Below are 736 nucleotides of genomic sequence, written 5' to 3'. Positions count from 1 at the left end.
GGTCTCGTTGATTTTAAAATCGGCGATAAAGCAGGGGGTGTTTTAGGGCGTGGCTATGATGTGATTGACAGTTCTTGGCCAGTCAATCATGACAGAGTGTTAGCAAAGCTTGTCCATGGCATGTATACTTCATTTTGGGGGTTGACTACGTTTCATCGCTGTGGTGACACTTTGGTCGGCTAACATTGTCTTGTTCAGCGTTCGGTTGCACGCATCGACCGTATAATATTAACGGCCTATGGTTTATACCAACCGCCATTTCACTCCTAATCATGGCCAGGGCTGTGGTGCTGAGGGCATGCCTGGGTCCTGATGTCAGATGATGATGATGATGATGGTCATGATATTGTAGAAAAGGCTAAACTAGTTGCCAGCTATTTATTGGTTGAACTTTTTATTTCTATGGTAGCCTATTGTGTGTGTGTGTGTGTGTGTGTGTGTGTGTGTGTGTGTGTGTGTGTGTAGATATGGTATTATTTATGTATGTGTTGTGTGTTTGTGTGTGTGTGTTGTGGTGTTGTGTGTGTGTGTGTGTATGTAGGGCATCGGGGTCTGTTTAGGTCTTATGATTATACTGGATTAGATTGTATGGATTTGTGATTTGTAGTTAGAGGGAATGGTGATTTAGCAGCATTCCAACTATTGTTATCCTGTTCTTTATTATTATTCCGTACTTTTTTTGGTTGTCTCTAACCTCTGCATACTTTCAGCTATAAAAAACATTCAACTATTAAAA

This window comes from Etheostoma spectabile, chromosome 5 (genome assembly GCF_008692095.1).
Source record: "Etheostoma spectabile isolate EspeVRDwgs_2016 chromosome 5, UIUC_Espe_1.0, whole genome shotgun sequence".
Taxonomy (NCBI): Eukaryota; Metazoa; Chordata; class Actinopteri; order Perciformes; family Percidae; genus Etheostoma; species Etheostoma spectabile.
This window is presented reverse-complemented; position numbering follows the sequence as displayed.